Here is a 24,746-nt window from a genome sequence, read left to right on the forward strand (position 1 = left end):
AGAGAGAATGATGCATCTGACTCCACCATCAGAAGGCTAAAGAATTACTTTATTATACTATACTATGTGCATTGTATCTAAACTGAATCTGCTGTGCACTCATGTTGCTATAGGACACGAAACAACACAAGCGCACACACTGCTATTCTCAAGGTGAAGAAAAAGGGAAGTTTATTTTCTGACTCTAACATTTATAGTTTTTCAAAAGTGACAGTGGATTGGAGGGTGAAAGTGCCACCTCTCCAATGACACTGGACAAACCAACAGTCCATCAAATTTCTCCTACTCCATAAAAGAATGCAAAACAATAAGTTATTTACAGAAAGTGTGTGAGAAAGTTTGCTACAAGAATGTAAACATCAAAAGGCTTAGAAAATCTTAAAAAATCAGGGCGACACACTCACTCTTGCTCACAACTGCACAGAACTGCACTCATCTCCGATTCTCTCGTGGTGACAGTCTGACACACACACACACTTCTTGGCCCTGATAGGCCAAGGGAACAAAACATCCTCACTTTAGGTAAACAATATCTCCATATTGCATTCTACTTTAGCACAACATAGGCACAGCAAGCGAGATAAGAATTGTGTTTTCCTTCTTCTCTGCTTGTCTCACAGCTTCTCTCTGTTCAGAGGGCATGTATATACCACAAGGGACAGTAAAAGGTAATGGGACATGTAATAAACACAGGGCAGGAGACCTGTTCCCCTTTTATAGCCTTAATTAAAAGTGATCAGCTCAAGATTTGGAAGCTCGACGGGTCTGCAGCAGTCTCCATCGTGTCTCCCAGGGTGACTCGGGAGGAGGATTGCGCAGCTTTGCCCACTAGGGGCAGAGCTGAGGGTCCAGTCCTCGTGAGAGCCTTTAGGGCGTGACCCAGATGTTGATCTCTACAGCGTCTCTCTCTCCGGGTCACGGTTTGAGAGGATTTTCATGCTCAGGGTGAGGGGCAACGAAGGTTTTCAGCATCTCTGCAGGCTCAGCACTCTGTTCCTCACGTCTAGACATCACTCCAATTTCCCAACTCTATATTGGCTCGTTGTTTTGGGGGTCTTTTCAGTAAGTTTGGAGTAGTAGCGTCTCATGGCATGATGGTCTTGAGGTTATTTTGCATGCCCCCCTCCTACATCTCGTCCCTTCTCCTCACTGTCTGGGGAGGTCCCCTCCCTTCACTGTCTCGGGAGAAGAGCCATTAACTTAGCCCTAGCCAGGGCCTTTACTGATACAAAAAAGAACCATTAACGACAACGACTTGTAATTATCATAACAAACAGGTAGCACTTTAGCAGCAACACTGGTCTGACTAGTTTTTGTAACCTTTTTCTCTCAAAAAAAAAAAAAAAAAGGCAGATTTTTTGTTTATAACAGAACAGTTTCCTTAAGAACCATAAGTAAAATAAGACAAAGGAAGGAGGGCAAGACCGGGTCGACCTTTTGTTCACTACCAAGAAGACTCCCTAGCCCTGCTGCAGGTAGCAACCCCATAGGCATGGTAAGGTAGGGGCAAAAAGGCCATGCCAGACCTCTATTATTCCTCAACTGTCTTTTAATATAAAAGAGACTGGAGGGCAAGACTGAGTTGGCCTCTCTACTCACCACTAAGATATACCTACCATGGGTCGAAACAAGTGGTGGTTTTAGTTTGAAACTGGCTGGAAACACCAATTTTGTGTAGTGGTTTGGATTAATTAATTTAAGATTTCCTTAATTTTAATATTTCCCGGCTAATGTACTAAAGATTGTGGTAGGTTTCAGTGCTGGTCGATCACCAATACACTCATTTTCTGTTGTGAGATAGGATTAGGAGAAAGGCAAAGCAGGCTCAAAACTTTAAAACAGTATAAAGGAAATTTTATTAAAAGTAGCTAAAAGAAAAAAAATAGTAAGAATCAAAACAAACCCTTCAGAACACGTCTTCTCCCTTTACAACCTTTTTTTTGTCCCACTGATAATGTAAAGAAACAAACCCTAAAATTTTCAGTCAGTTTACTACCTCTAAAATAGTCTTTCTTCAGTTCACTTAGGGAGAGAAGTCCCTCTTGTTAAGGTTATGGAGGCTTCTCCACAAGAGGAAAAAAACCCGTTTTCTCGTGGTTCTTAATTTCATCATGAATAACAGCCACCCAGGGAACCCCGACATTGTGAAGTCCTTCCCATTACTACAAGCCTTCCCACAGCTTGTCGATGGGTCATGTCAACTCATGGGGTATTGTTTTAAAGATGAGCTGTTCAAAGGCAAAAGTGCTCATTATCTATTTCTAAAATCATCTTCCTCCCTGGGAACAGAGATATTCTCCTGGGGGCACTGGACTACTCTTTTCTCCTTCTCTGTTCAAACTTCTCATGGGATCACAGCTACTTTAACATCTGCTTACTTTAACATGGAGGCCTTTACTTGATATCAATTTGAACACTTTCATCTCCCCATAGTTTCATTCGTTATAGGGAAAAAGAGTCCTTTCTCCATAGCTTATAAGAGAATTTCAGCTCCAAAATCGAGGCATCTCCTTCATCCCTCCCATCTGGGACTTAACTTCTTCCTCACTCACCATGATGTCTTCATGTTCCTTTACATGCTTGCATCTTGTTCTTTTCTCTCAATCGAGAGAGGATTGAAGCATTGAAAGGGTTAACAACCCCCCTGGAGCCTGGTTGGGCTGGATGCTACAGACGGCGGCTGGGGGAGGCGGCTCGGATCTAATCAGCCAGGCCAGAACTCAGCAGCAGCACACTGGGATGGGGGGGGGGGGGAGGGCTTTCGCCATCCCCTTGCCCGATGGTTGTGGGCAACTCCCACGGAGGGTAAAATCCCGGAACCGACCCGGGGCTGCTCCCGGGGCTCAGGGGGCTCGGCTGGGCCCCGGGCTGGAGGGGTTGTAGCAAGTAGCCAGACGTTAGCAAGGCCGGCTCCATCCGGCACCATGGCACCCCCTCTCCCTGCCCGGGAGCAGATGGGGGAAGGGGAGGGGGGGGCCGGCAGGCGGCCCGGGGCTGGCCAGGACGGCGCCCGGCGGGCCTGGGGCGTTACCTTCTTGCCGGCTAGAAAAGAAAGCGAAAGTTCCCAGGTTTCTTTCGTCTTTAACATATATCTTTCACTGAGGCGTGTCCAGCTTCTCAGCGGTTCAACAGACTGTCAGTTACACAAAATCTTTTGTCTCACTTCCCTGAACTCCTCCCATGTCAAACTACGACACATCCCCATAGGCAAGGTAGATGGGAGTCAAAGCCATACCGGACCTCTGTGATGTCCTTTTGTTCATTCCAAATGTGAAAAATGCATGTATTTTATGATTGGCTTTTCGCAAATATTAAAATGAATATTGTATGTGTTGTGTTAGAAAGTAATGCTGTATTAATTCTCTTAAGTACTGTGTTAAATATAGTTTTAAGTTATAAAAATTGTTAAAATAGAAACGATGTTATGTAGGATACTTTTTTTAAAAAGAAAGGACTCGCAGCGAGATAGCAGCCACAGGACACCTAAATCTTTCAGAGAAGAAGAATTTATGGCCCTCTTATCAGAAGAAATGAACTTCTTCCCGCCTCGAAGGCGCTGTTAGGATTCGGAGGAAGAAGTTGACAGATGACCAGACAGAATCCTGTATTTGAATGGAATTTATGCATCATGTATGAAGTGTATGAATATGCAACAGGCTATTGTTTTTAAGGGTTGATCCTTTGTTAAGGTGTGTCCTTTTTCGGGCTCGTGCTGCCCAGAAAAAGGTACCCGTACGTCCGTAACTCTTTGTATTTGTTGTCTCATATTGTCCTAATTCAATTTGTCCAAATTATTATTACTCTAATTGTATTACTATTTTTATAACCATTTTATTACTATTACACTTTTAAAAATTTTGAAAACAAGTGATTGGCCTTTTTAACACCAAATAAGTGTGTATAGGGAAAATCTGGGATTTTTTCTTTCTTTCTCCGGTTCCCACTGTCCTTGCCCACATCAACATATGCTAGTATGACTCATTCAAAAGAGATAAAAAAATGTTTTTTTGAGTTAGATGCTTGCGCCAAATGACTTAAAGGAAAGGAAAAGGGGGGTTTGTGATAAATGAGTAATGAAATGGTTGACTCTCACAATTAAAGGGCAAATATTATGTATATGCTAAGAGAAGTTTTATAGATTTATAGTTATTTCCCCCCCCCCCCCCGCTTTGCATTGTTCTCATGGGATGTCCGGGGAAGCTGGGGCTTTTGGGAGGGTCGGGTCATTACTATGGCAGCATCTGACCTCCAATCAAGATGTCAGGAAATGATCTCCACCACTGGATAGCGAAGAAGGAGTCAGAACTTTGGGAGGGGACAAAGGGTTAAAAGGGGGAACATCCATTGTGTGGACGAGCACATGGTGGGGAAAATCCTTTGCTCCTGGTGCCGTGTTTATTTTCTCTATTCAGTCTTCTGTTGTAATTTTGAGAAGGTGTGGAGACCCTGAGAGGCATTCCCTGGGTTAGAGAGACACAAGAAGCTTCCCTCAAAAGCTGTTAGACTGCATTGGCTCCTTCCCTTGTTCCTATGTCCCTCAGCCACTCCCTCCCTATTACCCCATTGGCCCTCATCCTTGTACTGCCCCAATGCTACCGTTCAGCCCCGACCTCTCAATACACAGAAATCTGGACTCTCCTCATGAATGATGCCCTTGGACCCTGAACATCTTACTGTGCGGCTGAATTAAACATCTGTGGATACAATGCAAAGGCCCTCTTTGCTTCCTTAGGCTGGACTTTATTAGCAGCTCTTTTGGCTGCAACAATAAGATTTTAATTGGCTGCAACAATAAGATTTTATTAAGCCTTTTAAAATTCTTGAAAGTGCGTAGCATTTTCTCACAAAAGTAAATTGCGGTCTGTGAAATAAATAGAGCAGGAAATCTTTCTCCTTTTTAATGCCTTTATTAAAAATCAGCTCGGGTGGGGAGAACCAACGGGTTGCACACACGCTGCCGCTGCTCCCAGGAGTGGCACAGAGGAGGAAGAAGAGTGCAGCTGTGTCTGCTGGTATGCAGGCAGAGCTGGGGCTTCCATCCTCACGAGAGCACCAGGACATTGCCAGTTTTTTAGTTTGACATTTGAGATCTTCTTTCTAGCCGATATCTTTTAGGTTAGGGTGAAAGGTAAAAAGGGTCTTAGCAGACACTGGAGTCCGTTCCTCACCTCTAGACATCACTTAGATCTCTTAGTTCCATGGTGGCTTGTTGTTTTAGGGGTTTTTCCTGCTAGATTTGGTGAGATGTTTCCACATTTGCATACCAGCCCCGATGTCACCTCCTCCTCACAGTCCCAGGTGCCATTTTCCAGGAAGCAGCAGGGTGATGCTCGACAAAGGGGGATTTCTAACCATCAACAACAGGTGATTACAACATGAAATTATTAACAACAAATAGTTAAAACTCCAACTTAGCAGCAAGTGGTCTAACCTGTTAACTCTGCAACTTTTTTTAAAAAAATTGACAACTTTTCTACTCATAACAGTCCCCCCTCTTTTTCTTTGGTCAGGCTTAAACTTAAGCCCACATCAACTTGCATTTTCTGACTCATGAGCGTAGAATTTACTTAATTTTTTGTACTGATTATAAATTTCCTGCACACTCTGGTAATCATGGTTACTTAATTTAATTGCCTTTTCTGGTTTCTTCAGGTTAATTTCTTCAGAGATCCCAAGGTTAGTCTGAACAGCAGATGTTACCAATTTAATTAGGCAGGGAAGTAAGCATGGTAAAAAGAGCAAACTAGCAAGTGTACACACAGTGAAGAAAGCTGCCTTTTTCCACCAATCTCCTTTGAAAGTCCATAGGTTATCCCACCAACTGGAATCAAGTGTAGGAGTCCATTCTTGGTAACTTACATCTGCTAGTTTTCTTATTTCATTTGAGATGTTTCTAATGATTGCACTCTTCATCTCTAATACTGCCTGAAGCCTGATGATTCTGTTTAACATAGATATCGGGGTCCGATAACCCCAGGACCCATCTTGAGCCCAGGTGGCTGGGCCATAAATCTCGATAATTTTTCTTGGGGTCCAAACCTGGCTCTTCCAATTTTGGATTTCCCCAGTTTCTATTGCACTTCACCTCCTCCGTTTGGTTTTTCTTAAATCTTTGTATATAGGAACTACTAAACCTTATCCAGATTCTTTGGGTAATAAAAAGAAAGCTGGTTTTATCATTCTAATGGTGCAACTGCCAGACCAGTCTCCTGGCAATTTAGTGTATGCTGTAGTACCACAGATACAAAACAGGTGTTTAGGGGCCTCCCAAAATGTGTTCTTAGTTTCTGTTGGGCATTCTCAATATTTAGAAATTTCTTTCAGTCCCCAAAAGGGGTTTATCCCTTTTTCAGCACACTCATAAAGTTCATATGCTTCATGGTAGATGCACTTGTTCCCTTCTTTTTTCTCAACAGACCAAAATCCATTTGGATCTCTTGGAATCCACCGGGTAGCAGAGTTCTTTACTGCTAAATACCTTTTACAAACCATTCTTCCTACTGGCGTACTGTACCCCTTCCCTTTTCTTAAAATACTTTCTTCTCTTATTATTCTTGCTTTCAGATTCCATTGTTCTTTTCCCCTCACCTCTGTAACACTAAATTCTGGGTTATTCTGTATCCAATTTAAAATTTCCAATAGCCCTAGCCTAATCTCTTCCTATGGCCAAATTTCAGTCATCTGGGTACTTCCACAAACCCAACAATTAGTTAGATTCAATTCATGGCTGATTTTTTCCACTGAATCTATGAATAGATTCTTACCTCGAGGTATCTCTAAATGGTCTTGTTCTCTTATTGCTTTTACTATCTCTTTCTCTTTGACTAGATCCACAAGGCTTGCTTCAGTAGCATCACGTTCAAAGCACAACCAGGCTTCTCCAACAGGACACTCTCCCAGGAGTCTCTGCCTAAAAGTGGCAGTATTCCAGGCTATCCAATACATTTTCTCATCTTCTTGACAAAGGATCAATTGGGAGAGCTTAACATGATTAGGGTTAATATTGGTGTGGACTCTCAACAAGGAACTTACTTCTTCCTCTTCATAGAGGGGTTGGTAGCATTTACTGCACGGCTCTCTTAGGCTCCCCAGAGCACCACCAGCAATGAAAGCTATTATTACTACCCTTCCCAAGAGTCTGGTATGGGTCATCTTGCATGACGTGCCCACCCGGCCTTGCCTCTTGGGGACTTTACTAAGAAGAAGCCTCCAAACTCTTTATAGTCCCTTCTATCTGCTTCTCTGGTTAAACCTCTCTTGGTCTGTCATTACTAATTTAGTGTCTCCTAGGGGAGTACTCTGTAGATGAACCTGGAGTCCCTGGCACTAATTTGGGAGAACTTAACCAGAATCACTTATTAACAGTCTTTAACCTTTGTACAAACCTCTTTTAAACATAGAACTGTCTTAAAACACTTTAAGATATGGTATAGTTCTGATACCAAACTCTTTTCCTATTCAGTTCATCATCTTTTTGGCTCTTCCTTTTTAGAGTCAACTTTAAGTATTTTGGTCCTTTTATAATGGTATACTCAAGTGAATTAACTCGTGATGTGGTTGAATCCTGTCCTGAGTTAGAGGGTGAGAGTGGTGTGGAATCTGGTCCAGTGCCAGAGGGAGAAACTGATGTTGAATCCTGTCCAGTGCCTGGGGGTGAGACTGGTCCTTTTATTCTCGTGATGTGGGTCCAACCCTTTTCTCTGGTCCACACAGCCGAATTAGTGATGAGGAGTACCTGAAATGGTCCTTCAAATTTAGGCATTAATGGTCCACTATTCCAGGATTTTATCAAAACCCAATCTCCTGGGTTAATGTTATGTACTTTCGCGTCAAGAGGGGAGGTTTGGGGGAGGTATCCTCTTTTTCTACGTCCTTCAAGGGTTCTTCCAATGACTTCCAAATATTTTCTGGTAGCTTCTTCTCCTTCCAAATAGTCTCCTGTGCTATAGGGTGTTAACAAGAATGGCAGTCCAAACATCATTTCATAGGGTGAAATCCCTATATCAGACCGGGGTCTTGTTCTGATGCACAAAAGCGCTAGGGGCAAACACTTTAGCCAATTCATTTTTGTTTCTTCGATCAATTTAGTCAATACATTTATGGGAGTTTTGCTCATCCACTCCACCCTCCCAGAACTCTGGGGGTGCCACGAAGTATGTAATCTCCATTTTATTCCTAAAGCTTCGATTATATTTTGCAATGTTCGGGCTACAAAATGTGGACCTCGGTCTGAGTCTATGGTGTTCACCATTCCGTATCTGGGGATAATGTTCTCCAAGATTACTCTTGCCATGACCTGGGCTGTTTCCCTTTTAGTCGGGAAGGCTTCCACCCAATGGGTGAGATGATCTACTATGACCAGTAAATATTTGTATCCCTGCACTGGGGGCATCTCAGTGAAATCTATCTGTATGCCCTGGAAAGGTCTTAGAGCTAATTCTCTCCCTCTGGGTGCTACCTTTCTCATAACCTTCTGGTTTACTTTTTTGACAAATTAAACACCCTTCTGTAATTGCTTTTGCTAGGCCATATACACCTATGCATAGGTTATTTCGTAGAAAATGATCACATAATCCTTGGACTCCCCAGTGGGTCAATTTATGTAGTTCTGTTAGCACTGTCTGAGCAAGTGCTTTGTTTAAAAACCCCTGTCCATCCAAGGTTAACCAGTCCCCTCGTTGCCCTTGGTGTAACTTTAATTCTTTTATAACCTCCAATTCTTTTTCACTAAATATGGATTCCTCTCTTCTTTCTCCCTCCTCAGGTATGGTTTCTACTTTAAAAACTTTCACTGGATCCCCTGGTTCTAAAGCTGCTTTATTTGCTATCCGATCAGCCAATTGGTTTCCTCTAACTTCAAGATTGTCTCCTTTTTGGTGCCCTTTTATATGGACCACCGCTATTTCTGTTGGTTTCTGTAGAGATTCTAATATGGAACTGACCAGGTTCTCATGGGCTAAGCTTTTTCCTTTTGAGCTTAGATATCCACGCTCCTCCCATATTTTCCCAAATGTGTGAACTATCCCAAATGCATATTGGGAATCTGTATAAATAGTTCCCCAGTCTCCCTCCAGTAAGTCTAATCCTCTTTTCAGGGCATATATCTCACAACTTTGGACTGACCAGTTTGGGGGTAATTTCCCTTTTTCATCAATTTGTAAAGTTTCTCCGTCTATGATGGCATAACCTGAAGCTCTTTTTCCCTCTACTGCCCTCGAAGAACCATCTATGAACAAGATTCTTCCAGTTGCAGGAGGCTGATCTTCTAAATCCTGTCTTACTTTTGTTTGAAGGTTAATCAATTCAAGACAATCATGTTCTAAATTCTCTATAGGCTCTTTCATAAGGAATTGTGATGGATGGAGGGCATTTGATGTGATGAATTCTAAATCATCTGTGTTCATTAGTATTATTTCATATTTTAATATTCTTGCATTGGTTAGCCACTGCTGAGCCCTCTGGCTCAGCACTGTTTTAAGATCGTGAGGAGTATGTACTTTAATTTTTCCTTGTAAGCTCAATTTTTGGGTCTCCTCTATCAGGATAGCAGTCGCTGCTACTGCTTGTATACAAACTGGCCAGCCTCTAGCCATTGGATCTAACAATTTGGAGATGTAAGCCATGGGTTCCTGGCAGCCTCCCCACTCTTGAGTTAGTACACCGTAGGCTACACCCCCTTCATCACTCACAAAAAGATCAAAGCCCTTCCTGAGGTCTGGTAAGCTTAGGACCGGGGCAGAAGACAATTTGTCTTTTAGGCTCTCCAGTTGTTGATCATCTTCTACTGTCCAAATTATGGGATCTGGAGCTACTAACTTATTGTATAAAAATTTTACACTTTGCGTGTATTGATCCAACCATAACTTGCAATATCTGAACAGGCCCAGGAGTTTTCTCACATCCCTTTTTGGTTTTGGAGCTGGGAGAGATAAAATACCTGAAATTCTGTCAGGGCTTAACTTCTTATATCCTTCTCCTATTATGTGCCCAAGGTATGTTACTTCTGATTGTACGAACTGTAGCTTCTCTTGGGAAACCTTTAGTCCTTTCTCCCCCAGAAAATTCAAAAGCTTAATGCAAGTTGTTCTGACCTGATCTTTTCCCTTCCCTGACACCATCAGATCATCAACATACTGCAGGATCTGTACTTCCTCTTCAGGAACAAACTATTCTAGCAAACCTTCCAGGGCTTGTCCAAAAAGGTTGGGGAACTCAATGAACCCTTGTGGTAATCGGGTCCATCTTAGCTGTTGTCTCCTTTTTGTACTTGGGTCCTCCCATTCAAAGGCAAACCAATCTCTACATTCCGTTGCCAGAGGACACGCCCAGAAAGCATCCTTCAAATCTATAACAGTGAACCAAGCATGTTCTCTTGGTATTCGGCTTAAGAGACTATACAGGTCGGGCACAACTGGATGTCTAGCAATGGTCCTTTTGTTGACCTCCCTCAGGTCTTGTACCAGCCTATATTTCCCTTCAGCTTTCTTAACTGCCAGTATAGGGGTATTGTGCGGTGACATACAGGGTTCAAAAATTCCTTCTTGCAACAGTTGTTCAATAACTATGGCAAGCCCCTTCTTTCGTTCTAGGGAAATCGGATACTGTTTAACCTGTATGGGTGAAGTACCATCTTGCATTTTTATTGTTATCGGCGGAACATCCAATAGGCCCCACTTTCCCCCTTCAGCCCATACCTCGGGGTTTATCTCTGTGACATCCCCTTGGGATAACTTCATTATTTGTACCACCATCTTCCCTTCTCTTGGGACAATCCCAACCCCCAAATGAACCTCTAAATCTCTTCCTAACAAACTTTTTTCTAGTTTAGGCAGGTAAATAAAATTAGCTTTACACTGTCTTGAGTTTCTGATTATTTTTACATCTTCAGTCACTGAGGCTCTAAATGGTTTCCCTTCAGCCCCTAATACCTCACAAAATTTTCTACCAATTACCATACCTTCTGGTACTTTGTTGAGACAGGACTTATCTGCTCCTGTATCAACCAAAAATTCAAATTCTTCATTTAGGGGTCCCACCTCAAAGTTTAACAAGGACTCCTCTAGATGTTGCATCATGTCCCCTAAAGTTTAAAGCCCTTGACACCCCTAATCGTCACCTCTAAGAATGTTCTCTAAGGCTTCTTGTTCCTTTGGTATTGCCTCATCAATACTGAGCTTTTTACAAAACCTCCTAACATGTCCAGTTTCTCCACAATAATAGCAGCGCCTTTCGCTCAAAGGGACTTGAGGTCTTCCCATTCCTCTTGTACCTGACGGTACTGGCCTATCCTTGCCTGCTCCTGGTGGTGGACCTGCCCACTCTTTTGTTACCTTGGATCATGGGATAGAGTTGCTTGCCCCCACACTTTCACTAGCTATAGCAACCATGATCCTAGCCTTGGCCTTTGCTCTTTCTTCTTCCCTCCTTAAATACACCTTCAATGCTTCTCTCAGTAACTCATTAACGTCCTTCTCTTGCCAATCTTCAATCTTTTCCAGTTTTCTCTGTATATCAGGCCAAGATTTAGTAACAAATTGGACTTTTAGTAGCACTTGACGTTTTGTGGTGTCTGGGTCTATTTTGGAGTACAAGTGCAAGTTCCCCTTTAGGCGATTAAGCCAAGTAGCAGGAGTTTCATCCTTCTCTTGTGCACCCTCGAATGCCAATTTGGTATTAGTTCCTTTGGGAACTGATTCTCTGATTCCCTGAATTATCAAAGACCTGTATTCTATCATGGCCTTCCTCCCTTCCTCCTGATTAGGGTCCCAACTGGGATCTGCTAGTGGCAATTTCTGTTCACTTGATGGCACTTGGGGTCCCGTATGGTTATCTTTTTCCCAAATTCTTATGCTAGCAGCTCTAATCATCCGGACATCTTCTGGGGAAAATAATATATTTAAAATAGAATTCATCTCCCCCCAAGTATAGATATTTGGACCTAAGAATTGATCCACTTGGTTGGCAATGCCCACTGGGTCCTCAACTAAATTCCCGAACTTTCTTGAATCCTCTCACCTCAGAAGCAGTTAGAGGAGCATTCACAAAGCCAACACCTCCCACTACTCCTCCCATAGGAACTTCCCTGAGGGGAAAAAGTCTCTCTACCTTGGAGGTCCTGGATCGGGTACTGCAGTATGGCCCATCCTCAGACACAAAATTACTCATTTGAGGGGTATTAGCATTTACTTGGACTTGCTGTAGGTCGACAGCTGTATTTGGTGATAAGAGGTTACCAGGTAAGGAGGCATTTGTGTCCCAATTAGGAGGAGGTAAAGGGACAGCAATAGGAGGGGAAGAAAAGCCTGAGTGCATGTTAAGTGGAGCTGGAGGTGGAGAGTGCAACAGGTGGAGTAGGCACTCGTGGTGGTGCAGAAGCAACTGGAGGAGCCGAAAGGGGTGGTGAGGGAATGGCCACCAGGGGAGATACCGGATCTACCATAGAGGAAGGCAAAGAGGTAGAAGAAGGAATTAGAGGAGGCGATAATAGGGTGGCAGATGGGGGAAAAGCCGGATCTGCCATTTGAGGTGCCCGCGGAAGAGGATGATAAGGTGGAGGGGCATGAGGAGGCAAATAGTCCAGGGGGTCCCACCTTTTACTAATCTCTCTAACTCCAGTATCCCCTCTTTCATTCCCCTCTTTCTTCCTCTGCACCTTACAAATTCACACACCTTCATTCCCAATAGCACTCTTCAACCAACAAGCTACATAGAATAGTTGCTCAGGATCTGTATCCTCTCGAGCTGTCAGATAGTGACTCAGTTGTTGACACATCCACTTGTCTTTTGTCCCACACCACAGCCATCCTCCTTGCACATCTAACTCTGGCCGGACTTCTAAACAGTAATGAATCATCTTAACCTTATCTAATCTTTCTGTGGCCTCTATAGAATCCCATCTCTCTAGCAGTTCACCTAAAGGAGTATGGGGGGGGGGGGGTATATTTCTCAATCTCTTGCCTCTCTTCTTATTATTACAACCTCCCATTTTTTCAGGCCTCAACAAAAAAATCACCAAGGTGCCTCTACTCGAAAAGAAATGTACTGACAGGTAACTCAAAAGAAATCTCTTTTGAGAAGTCCCAGCCTCCTCCACCGAAACTCAAATTTGCCTGACCCCTTTCCTCAGGACTTAAAAAAAGAGAACTGCCTGATTTCTAGTTTGCCTGGTCTCCCTTGTCATGATTTACTTATCAAGACTTTAAAAACTCGAGACCTTGGCCACCTCCGCCGAGACTCGTGCCTGACCTCCTTTGTCAGGACTTAAAACAAAAACAATGGCCTGATTTTTAGTTTGCCTGACTTCCCTCATCAGGACTTATGTATCAGGACTTTAAAAACTTGAGACTCCGGCCTCCTTCGCCGAGACTCGTGCCTGACCTCCCTCGTCAGGACTTGAAAACAAAAACTGCCTGATTTTTAAATTGCCTAACTTCCCCTTTTAGGACTTACATATCAGGACTTTTGGAGTGCGTGCCACTCACACACTATTTCCTCCGCATGGTCGGAGGGGGGCCCTCTTTACCCCTTAGGAGGCGTCTCAACCACCAATCCCACTTGCTTCCCCCCGTTCCTGGCCAGCCCCCTCGCGGGAGTCTGAAAACGCGGTACTAGGGGAGCCTCACTCACCCCGAGGGTCTGAGCTGCTGGCCCTCGTCTCACACTCCACTCGCTCACCCTCTACTCCCGCCACCGGGTACTCTCACCGGTCTGGCACTCCTCCGCGTCACTGGTCCCAAACCGATCTTCTCTGGTCCTGATAGCCAGCTGCCCTGGAGGTCCAGAGTGGGCGGCCGTCCCAGTCGTGGTGTCCTCTTCAGGCGTGGCTAGCCCGAACGAGCGCCCAGCTGAAATAAATAGGGCAAGAGATCTTTCTCCTTTTTAATGCCTTTATTAAAAATCAGCTCGGGTGGGGAGAACCAACGGGTTGCACACACGCTGCCGCTGCTCCCAGGAGTGGCACAGAGGAGGAAGAAGAGTGCAGCTGTGTCTGCTGGTATGCAGGCAGAGCTGGGGCTTCCATCCTCACGAGAGCACCAGGACATTGCCAGTTTTTTAGTTTGACATTTGAGATCTTCTTTCTAGCCGATATCTTTTAGGTTAGGGTGAAAGGTAAAAAGGGTCTTAGCAGACACTGGAGTCCGTTCCTCACCTCTAGACATCACTTAGATCTCTTAGTTCCATGGTGGCTTGTTGTTTTAGGGGTTTTTCCTGCTAGATTTGGTGAGATGTTTCCACATTTGCATACCAGCCCCGATGTCACCTCCTCCTCACAGTCCCAGGTGCCATTTTCCAGGAAGCAGCAGGGTGATGCTCGACAAAGGGGGATTTCTAACCATCAACAACAGGTGATTACAACATGAAATTATTAACAACAAATAGTTAAAACTCCAACTTAGCAGCAAGTGGTCTAACCTGTTAACTCTGCAACTTTTTTTAAAAAAATTGACAACTTTTCTACTCATAACAGTCTGCACTCTGCTGCCAGAGGGACTGAGAAAAATGCGTTAGCAATGTCAGTTGCGGCAAACCATTTGGATGCTTTTGACTCCAGCTCATATTGGAGTTCCAGTATGTCTGGTACAGCAGGACTTATAGGTGGCATGACTTCATTCAGGCCCCGATAGTCTGCTATCAGCCTGCATTCCCCATTTGACTTTCACACTGCTCATACGGGACTGTTGAAGGGTGAGGGTGTTCTGCTGATTACTCCTTGGCTCTCCAGTCAACTAATTAGTTCATGGATAGGAGTTACAGAGTCTTGGTTTGTGCAATACTGCCACCAGTGCACTGTCCTGGTAGCAATTGGTACTTGTTGGTCTTCCACCTGCAGCAATCCTACAATGAAGGGATCTTCCCCCTGTCACTCCAGAGATCCAGATAGGTTCTGCACTCTTGTGCCTTGATGGCATCAGTGTACACTGTGCACCAGTATCTACTAAAGTTTTATACTTCTGTGGATTCAATGCCTTGCACATTGCCCAAAGCGATGAACTTTACCTTGGTCAGACCCAATATACATGGTGAAGCAGGTTGTCCCCCTGCAGGTCATGGAGGTCCATGGGGATGCAAGAATACACCCACAGCCTGTGGAGGAGACCCACACTGGAGCAAGTGGGTGACTGAGTAGGCTGTGAGCCTGTGGGAGGCCTGTGGAGAGAAGCCCACACCAGAGCAGCCTGTCCTTGAAGGACTGCACCCCATAGGAGAGTGACCCATGCTGCAGCAGTTTGGGAAGGATTCAGACAAGCAAGGGGCAGTTATAGGACCGTTTGTAGGAGATTTAAAAGAGCTGATCAAGAAGCTCCTGCCAACTTGCCAGCTATTCAGGGAAGCAATGTGTGGTCACAGGGTCATTTGCAGGAGATTTAAAGGGTTCTAGGGAGTGTGGTATGGCATTTTGCATGGCAGCAGGAGCAGGAAAGGCACAACCCGCTCCTGGTGGTGGGCTGTGTTAGGTGGGTGTAGTGTTTTGGCTTGTTTTTTGGTTTTTTTTTTCTTGTTGGCTTATTTTCTTTTTCCTCAACTTGGCTAGATTCAGCAATGGTTTACAGCCATTGTTGCTGCTGCCAGCAAGAGTGTGCTAATACGAACAGAACCCCCCAAGGAGCACACAGCTATCCAGGTCACTGGCTGCAGAGAGTGTCTGAGCCTGGTGTTAGTACCAGAGGACAGTGTAAAAGACACTTGCATGCGGTGTGAGCAAGTGAATCATCTGCTCTGTCTAATGGCTGAGTTTAAAGAAGTGGAAAGGCTAAGGAGTATTAGGAAGAGTGAAAGATAAATAGATTGGAGTTACACCCTTCCAACCCTGAGAGGACCTCAGCATGAGTCAGAGAAGCCCTGATCTTATTGCCATCAGGCAGAAGGAGGCCAAGTAGATGAGGGGAATGGAAATGGGTCCCTGCTTGGAGAGGTAAAATATTCCCCTCCTGACCCTCTTCACTTTCCCAGATGCCCTTACAGAAGAGGTACGAGGCCCTGGATCTAGAGGGTCAGGCAGATGACACTAGAGAAAAAAATCTGTTTGGAGGGTCTCCCAGTTGTACTCCATCTATCAAACAGATCACAGCCTCAGGTATTAGGAAGAAAAGAAGGGTAGTTGTACTAGGTGACACCCTTCTGAGGGGAACTGAGGGTCCTCTATGTTGACCAGACCCATTCCACAGAGAGGTCTGCTGCCTCCCTGGGGCACAGGTATGGGATATCACCAGGAGACTCCCTGAACTAATGTGGCCCTCTGATTATTATCCACTGCTGGTTGTCCAGGTTGGCAGGTTGGTTGACAAGAAGGGTACCAGGGTAATTAAAAAGGACTTTGAGGCTCTGGGTCAATTGGTTGATGGGACAGGAGCACAGGTGGTGTTCTGCTCAGTTCCCTCAGTAGCAGAGATGAATGACGAAAGGAACAAGAAAACCCATGTTATCAATAAGTGGCTTAAGGACTGGTGCCATCAGCACGATTTTGCTTTTTTGATCATGGGACAATTTTTATGATACCAGGCCTGCTAGAGTCAGATGGGCTTTATCTATTGAGCAAGGGCAAAAGGATTTTAGCTGTGGTTCGCCTTTTTAAAAGCCGCGCCGTCTTACGCAAGCAGCTTGTCTCTCCTCCGGGGAGAAGGGGTGGGGGAGGAGAGGCTGCCCAGATTTTCCCAGATTGGCTGTGGACTGAGTGCTTTCAGTTTTGTTTGTTGTAATAAGTAGCAATATGTTTGTTCATTAATTAAATCAATAGCTAAATAATTATACAATATAAAAGCAATAACTAAATAGCTAAAACCGCTTGATTCTTAAATGTGCAGCCACATATGGTTGCTTGGCTTGCAGGAATTGTATAGTGCTTTGGGAATTCCATGGTAAAGATATACCTTATAAGGAAAAGTTCACCCAGAGGTCACAGAGGAAGGCTGTAACAACAATCCCTAAACTCGCAAGAATTGCTTAGGCTTGCAGGAAGCGTATAGTGTTCTGAAAATTCCACTGTATAGATATGCCTTATAAGGGAAAGTTCACTCAGCGGTTAAAAGAGGAAGACTTGAAGCCTTCATCCCACGACCACCAGAAGGCAGAAAAAGACCCCCTAGCAACTGAACGAGCAAGCGCAAAAGACAGACCATGTCATCCCTGGACCCGGGAGAAGAAGGCAATAAAAGGTGAACTTTGGGGATAGGAACGGTGCAAGCCTGGAGGAGCGGAGACTCCCGGCCACCCAGCGCTGAACTTTGCTTATTCTTGCTTGCATAATAATAATAATAATAATAATAATAATAATAATAATTGTATGATCCTTAAATCCAGTGAATTCGTTTATCACAATTTGGTGCCGTGACTCGGATCCAGAAAACGGGGTTGGTTCGAGAATCCTGGGGGGGCGCCCCACCACCTGGTGGCCCTGGCCTTCTCACCCGACCCCTCATCTGGACTGACGAACCTAAATTCGAGAATAAGCAAGGAAAACACTGGTAACCCTGTAAACTTTGTGCATGAAGATCCGAGCAACGACGCAGGATGCATGAGTATACGAGGTGAACTGCTCGGTTGGGGTTGGGATCCCAGGGCACGGTGAATGAGACGTCCACCTGCAGACGACGTGAGAGGGACCCTCTAGTAGTGCGGTTCTCGTAGCCCGCGAGGGAGCAAGCCACGACCGAGGGGTTTTGTGTGTGTGTGTGTGTGTGTGGAGGTGCCTTGGAAGATGGGGCAGAAGAAAAGCAAGCCTTCTGATCCCATGGGGGAGGGTCCCCAGTTACCCCCAATACCTAAGGACAGTCCGTTAGGATTAATGATTAAGTATTGGGATGACTTTCCCTCCAGAAAGGGGAAGGATAAGGCAAAAATGATAAATTATTGCATGGTAGTGTGGGGAGGTAAGAATCTGGATTCAGGAAGTATATACTGGCCCATTTTTGGATCCTTCGAGGATTGGGTCTGTCAAGCCCTGAACATTTATGTGAATTCTAAAGAGCCGGTGAAGCCGGAGGAGAGTGCATATGCTAAATTATGGTTGTTAGGAAGTAATGAGCAAACAGCTAGGCTGTTCCCCCTTAAGGGAAGTCAAGGGGAGGAGGAAAAAAAGAAAAAGTCTCGACCGGAGGAATATGTTCCTATTTATCCTCCCCCGTATATACCACCAGCTCCCCCTGAACCCCCCCAAACGCACCCCCGGCATCGGCCCCGAATAGACAGCAGGTCACGGACTCCCTGGATTGCAGAAGGCGTACTCGGAGTCAGATGAGGACAGTAACTGAGGAAGGAGAGAGAAGTGGGTTGTTCCCTCTCAGGGAAATAGCATTAGGAGGACCTCAAGCTGGGATGGTGTTTGTCACTGTCCCCTTGAACTCGGGAGATGTCCGCGAGTTTAAGAAAGAGATGGGAAAATTATTAGAAGACCCTATAGGAGTAGCAGAAAGAGTGGATCAGTTCCTAAGGCCAAACATATATACTTGGGTAGAGATGCAATCCATTCTAGGCATCCTATTTACAGCAGAGGAGAGAGGGATGATTAGAAGGGCAGGAATGAGGATTTGGGACACCCAACATGTTCAAGTCCCGCGGCTGATGTGAAATGGCCCTTGCAAAATCCCAACTGGAACAATCAGGACCCCAACCATCGTGGTCATATGCAGGACTTAAGAACCATCATAATCCAGGGCATACGAGAGGCTGTGCCCCGGGGACAAAATATAAGCAAGGCATTCAAAGAGTGCCAAGGAAAAGGTGAGACCCCCACTGAATGGTTGGAAAGATTAAGGAAGAGTTTTCAGTTATACTCAGGGGTGGACCCAGAGACGCCAATGGGGCAAGCACTCCTTAAAACACAGTTTGTAGCCAAATCATGGGAGGATGTTCGAAAGAAATTAGAAAAGTTAGAGGATTGGCAGGACAGAGGACTTGATGAATTGCTCGGGGAGGCTCAGAAGGTATATGTTAGACGGGAGGATGAGGCACACAAAAGACAAGTTCGGATGATGGTGGCGGCAGTCAGGGAGGGACATCGAAACAACCCTCCACCACGAGAAAGAAATGGCATGAGGAGAGGTCCCCGGGATTTAGGAGGACCTCCAACTGAAGGGAAAGAAGGAACAGTGTGTTACTATTGTGGTGGAAAAGGACACATGAAGAGGGAATGCCAAAAGAGGCTTAGGGATGAGAAAATGTTCAAAGAGGATTAGGGGGGTCAAGGGCTCTATCTATTGGGGACCCAAATGTTATTGGAGCCCTTGGTAAAACTTAAGGTGGGTCCCCAGCAAACCCCCATAACCTTCCTTGTAGATACAGGGGCTGAGAGATCAACAGTTCAATCTTTGCCCCTGGGATGTAAGATTTCACCTTCCACAGTACAGGTTATTGGGGCAAAAGGAGAACCCTTCAAGGTTCCTGTAATTAAAGATGTCTTAATAGAATCAGAGAAGAAAATAGGGGTAGGATCACTGCTACTGGTCCCTGAAGCTGATTACAATTTATTAGGAAGATATTTAATGGTGGAATTAGGGATAAATATAAATATTGAAGAAAAACAGCTGAAAGTCAGGTTGTGCCCCTTACGGGTCACTGACGAAGAGAAAATCAACCCAGAAGTCTGGTATACCCCTGATACAGCAGGAAGATTGAATATAGAGCCCTTCACAGTAAACATTCAAAACCCAGAAATCCCAGTAAGGATAAAACAATATCCGATGTCAGATGAGGGGCGAAGGGGACTAAAACCAGAGGTAGAACGGTTAATTCAACAAGGGCTCTTGGAACCTTGCATGTCTCCCTTCAACACCCCCATCTTACCTGTAAAGAAACCAGACGGAAAATACCGATTAGTACATGATCTAAGGGAAATAAATAAGAGAACCATTGCCCGGTTCCCTGTAGTAGCAAACCCCCATACATTGATCAGTCAATTGAAACCAGATGATCACTGGTATAGTGTTATAGATTTGAAAGACACCTTTTGGGCGTGCCCCTTGAAAGAAGAATGTAGAGATTATTTTGCATTTGAATGGGAAGATCACGATACCCACCGAAAGCAACAACTAAGGTGGACAGTGCTCCCACAGGGATTCACAGAATCCCCGAATTTGTTTGGGCAGGCACTAGAGCAAATAATGAAATCCTATACCCCAAACCAAGGAATAACCATTGTTCAATATGTAGATGACCTTTTAATTGCTGGAAAAAGTGAGGAATCAGTTAGAGAAGAAAGCATTAAGCTTCTGAATTTTTTAAGCATCCAGGAGCTGAAGGTGTCCAAAAGTAGATTGCAATTCGTAGAAGAAGAAGTGAAGCACCTAGGACACCAACTTAGTAAAGGAACTAAAACACTAGACCTAGGGAGGGTTAAGGGAATCCTCTCCCTTCCTCCCCCAAGAAATAAGAGACAAATCAGGCAGCTATTGGGTCTTGTGGGATACTACAGACAATGGATTGAAAACTTTAGTAGTAAATTTTTTGTATGAAAAACTTACTGCTGAAGGTTTGATGAAATGGACTGAGAAGGATGATGAATCATTAAAATAATTAAAAGAGGAATTGGCTAATGCCCTGGTGCTAAGCCTCCCGGATGTTAGGAAACCCTTTTATTTGTTCGTTAACACTGAGGCAGGAGTAGCATTTGGGGTACTGGCTCAGGACTGGGCTGGCAGTCGAAAACCAGTAGCATTTATTTCTAAAATACTAGACCCCGTAAGTAGAGGATGGCCAACATGTTTGCAGATTATAGTGGCAACAGCCCTCTTAGTGGAAGAAGCTCTCAAAATTACCTATGGAGGAGAACTCAAAGTCTTTACCCCCCATAACATACGGGCAGTATTGCAACAAAAGGCAGAAAAATGGATAACAGACTCAAGACTTTTGAAATACGAGGGCATTTTACTGTCATCCCCTCAGTTGATACTTGAAACCACCTCTCTGCAAAACCCCGCTGAATTCTTGTTTGGAGATCCACAGGAGAATTTAACTCATGACTGCTTACATAGCATAGAAAAACAAACAAAAATTAGGCCGGACCTCAAAGAGGAAGAACTGGAAGAGGGAGAAAGGTTATTTGTGGATGGGTCCTCTAGAGTTGTTGAGGGAAAGCGAATCTCTGGATATGCGATTGTAGGAGGTGAAAATTTGGAAATAATAGAATCTGGACCTTTGAGTCCTAGTTGGTCAGCCCACGCCTGTGAGCTGTATGCAGTATTGCGTGCTCTAAAATTCTTGGAAGCTAAGGTTGGGACCATCTACACGGACTCAAAATACGCCTTTGGAGTGGTACATACTTTTGGGAAAATTTGGGAAGAAAGAGGGTTAATAAACTCCTGAGGAAGAGAATTAATACATCAGGAACTAATTACTCAGGTACTACAAGCTTTAAGAGGCCCAAAGAAAATAGCAATAGTACATGTTAAAGGACATCAAAAGGGTCTCTCCCATTTGATCAGAGGAAACAACAACACAGCAGACAGAGAGGCAAAGGAAGCTGCTCTCAGAAAATTCCAGGATCAGGGGATAAGGAGAACGCGAGATGATGAGGAAGTTCGAGTCCTGAGCTTTACAGCCCAGGAAAAGGAGAAATTAGACAAAATGGGAATAAAAGAGAATGGGGGTATTCGAAAATTGCCAGATGATAGGAAGGTACTGCCAAAATCTATGGCCTGAAGAATAGTGCAGCAACTGCATGACCAGACTCATTGGGGAACCCAAGCCTTAGTAGATCAGTTTACTATTAAGTACATGTGTATAAGAATTTATGATATAGCAAAACACATAGTTAGGGGATGTATAACATGCCAAAGAGTTAACAGACATCAGGCTCGAGAAAGGATTCCAGGAGGAAGGGAATTAGCACACTGACCTTTTTCACATGTACAAATAGATTTCACCGAGCTACTGAAAGTAGGGAGATACAAGTACTTATTGGTACTGGTAGATCATCTAACCCACTTTGTAGAAGCATATCCTACATCACGGGCTACTGCAAATGTGGTGATTAAAACCCTGCTGGAAGAAATAATCCCTAGGTATGGACTAGTAGAAATATTAGACTCTGATAGAGGTCCCCATTTTGCAAACAAAGTACTGAGAGAGGTAACCATGGCCTTAGGCACTAAATGGCAATATCACACCCCTTGGCACCCTCAAAGCTCAGGGAGGGTGGAAAGGGCAAATGGAGAAATCAAGAAGCAACTCACCAAGCTCATGGTAGAAACTAAAATGTCTTGGGTCAGATGTTTACCCATGGCATTGCTAAACATTAGAACCCAACCTAGGACGGATGTGGGAATCTCTCCGTTTGAAATGCTTTATGGAATGCCTTACGACTTAGAACTTCTGGGGAACCATCCTTGCATCCAAGATAGTCAAATTCAGGGTTACATACAACAGTTAATGAAACGGAGGGAGGAATTAAAACGAAAAGGGCTATTGGTACAAAGACCCCCTTTGGATATAATAATGCATAAGCTTAAACCCGGAGATAGGGTCCTAATTAAGACTTGGAAAGAGACATCCCTAACGCCTCAATGGGAAGGTCCCTATGTTGTCCTGTTTACCACAGAAACAGCCATCCCAACTGCTGAAAAAGGCTGGACACATGCCAGTCAAGTGAAAGGACCCATCACTGCAGACACCCCTTGGGAGGTGACCAGTCGCCCTGGAGATCTACAGCTAACCCTTCCGAAGGCACAGGAACCTGCGCCAGCTGGTAACGTGAATGACTGAATTAGGGGACAGAGAACTATACCGATTGAGACTCTTGGTAAGAAAACCCCTACAGGAACTGGAACAGGAGTTAAAGTGCCCTCTGCCGTGGAAAACCTGGAATGAACTGACGCTTGCTCTTTCAGTAGTGGCTGAAGTGAGGCGAGAATTATTCCATTACACTGAGTGTCTTAAATGTCGGGAATCTTCTTGTCGGGTGTGGGTAAAAATCTTTTGCGGGGGCTGTAAAGACAAATAGTGGATTCTCCAGTCACATTTGGTAGGGAGTGCATGGTGTCTTACTTGTGATTGGGATTGGAGAAGAGCAAATCCATTAAGAGCCTTAAGAGAATTTATAAGGATCCCTGGAGAGCGGGAGATCCCTGACAGAGAAGCAGCATCACTAGTTGAAAATCTAGAACAGAGAAGAGATTGGGCCCTGGCATGGGAATTCCAACACCAATTGCATAGGATCACACGCCAAAACCAGACAGTCATATTAACTACCTTGTGTAAGAAGGGAATCCACGTTCCTCTGGGGTGGCAAGTGAGGCCCGACGAGTGGAATAGCACGATTCGCCGCTATTCCCGAGTCTATAAACAACAAAAACATAGAGAACGTAGGGAAGAACGACGTAACTCTAGGAAGACAGGAGAAAGGGAATGAAAGGCAGAGGGTGGACCCTAAGTCGGTGTGGGACTCAGGCCCTGTAAAGCTTGCTAGGGACGGCAGAGAGTCTGTCGTAAAATCAAAGAAATCCTTTGCAGGAGACCCTTTTCCTGGAGGCCTGACAGCCTGCCCTTAGGAGTGGGGGCAGGAGTTAAGGAGAAAGCCCAAATAATGCACCCCCTGAAGACTACCCCTGCTGCCGAGAAGATAATGATCCCTGCAGACCGATGCACCCGGGCTGGCAGGTGAGGCAGAGAGGTAAGGAGTAGTGGGGGAGAGCAATGGACCACAGGAACAGGAACGGAGCACAGGAAAGCCCCAGGTAAAAGAGATATGAGTACGAAAGGAGAAAGAAATTTGTTGCTAGGACCCTGCCCTGCTTGGCGAGCTACCTTAATTATTATAACCCTGAGCCTCCCGGCTGCCTGGGGAAACCCTCATCAGCCTTACAAAGAGAACATGATCCCCCTAAATAAATGGACCCTGACCCCTGACTGGTCTCAGGCCTTTTTGCAATCTACCGGATCTATGGGGAATACCACAGGTTTAAGTTTACTAACATTAGTACTGCATGACAGTCTGCTGTACGCTAGACACGAATGGAAGAAGCAGAAAACCTGGCAGCTTCAAGGAGTAGTGGGAGAACAAATTAATATTGGATGTTGAATGGTTAATGGGTCTGACTATACTAACGCAATTGCAGTCAGTGTTTCCATGGGTCAGGAGGATAAACAAATAGCAGATTGTGCATACCCAATAACATGAGACTGCTGGCAAAACTTCACATTAACTCACACTGCAGAGGTAGTCTGTCTCTGGTCAAAAGATACACAGGGCCTTTCTTTTAAATTTATAATAGATACTAAAACGCACTCTACCACTGCTGAACCTCACAATATCACCACTCCACCTGCACCACCAGTTATACTCACCCCAAAAATTTTCAAAATTGGACCTTATATAATCAGGAAAACTGGTCAACAACAAATATTATTCAATCCAGTATGGTCTCTCAAACAGGTCGAACTGCTGATGCAGACCAATGTTTCAGACATCCAGCCAGCTTGTTCTCCGTTTTTGCAAACATCCTTTGAAGGCTGGACCATTTGGCTCCGGAAATGCAGCTCTTTTAAAACAAGGAAACTTAGAGATGTGACCGGTGTTCTAGGTACAGGATTGGGAATTCTGAATAGCATTGATTCGGAAGTACTAATGAACAAATTGGCTGCTACGACTAGAGATTTGTCCAAATTACAGCAACCACTGAAGTCATCTCTGTTAGCCTTGGGGACACACCAGTGGATGCTGTCAAACATTTTGCCAAATTGGGAAAGAGTAAATGTGAACGATCACAAATTGGTGATTGATGCACTCAGTGCTGCACAAAATAATGTTTCCTTAG

The sequence above is a fragment of the Molothrus aeneus genome, chromosome W (genome assembly GCF_037042795.1).
Source record: "Molothrus aeneus isolate 106 chromosome W, BPBGC_Maene_1.0, whole genome shotgun sequence".
In the NCBI taxonomy this organism is placed as follows: Eukaryota; Metazoa; Chordata; class Aves; order Passeriformes; family Icteridae; genus Molothrus; species Molothrus aeneus.